Here is a 461-nt window from a genome sequence, read left to right as displayed (position 1 = left end):
TTTGTATAGGATGACCTTGCATGTGGGGGGTTGCCATGAAGCAGATAATGGGTAGTAATACCCTGTCACCTTTTGCCTACAGTAGTTTATTTATGCTTCATATCTAAATTTTAAGATCTGTAATATGTGACTACCAACATAACATATCTTCTTTTGGATGTTACTTTGAGAAAGGTAGATATTTCTCCCCCCTAAACAAACTATCATGATGAAATACTCCTACTCAGTACGAGTAGGAGTCTTAACTACAGTATTTTCTAATTATATGTCATAGATCAGAGATAGGATTTAGTACACTGATGAACACTTAGAATTGATGTTCTTCTGCAACCTGTGAAGTGTCTTGAAGGGGCAAAGCCAAAGATACTTATCTTGGTATTAAATATCCCCTAATTGATACCACCTCTAAATAATCTTTTTTCTCTCGGTGACTATTCTGGAACCATTCTGATATCTCTGCA

The sequence above is a fragment of the Crocodylus porosus genome, unplaced genomic scaffold (genome assembly GCF_001723895.1).
Source record: "Crocodylus porosus isolate Cpor-Errol unplaced genomic scaffold, CroPor_comp1, whole genome shotgun sequence".
Lineage (NCBI taxonomy): Eukaryota > Metazoa > Chordata > Crocodylia > Crocodylidae > Crocodylus > Crocodylus porosus.
This window is presented reverse-complemented; position numbering follows the sequence as displayed.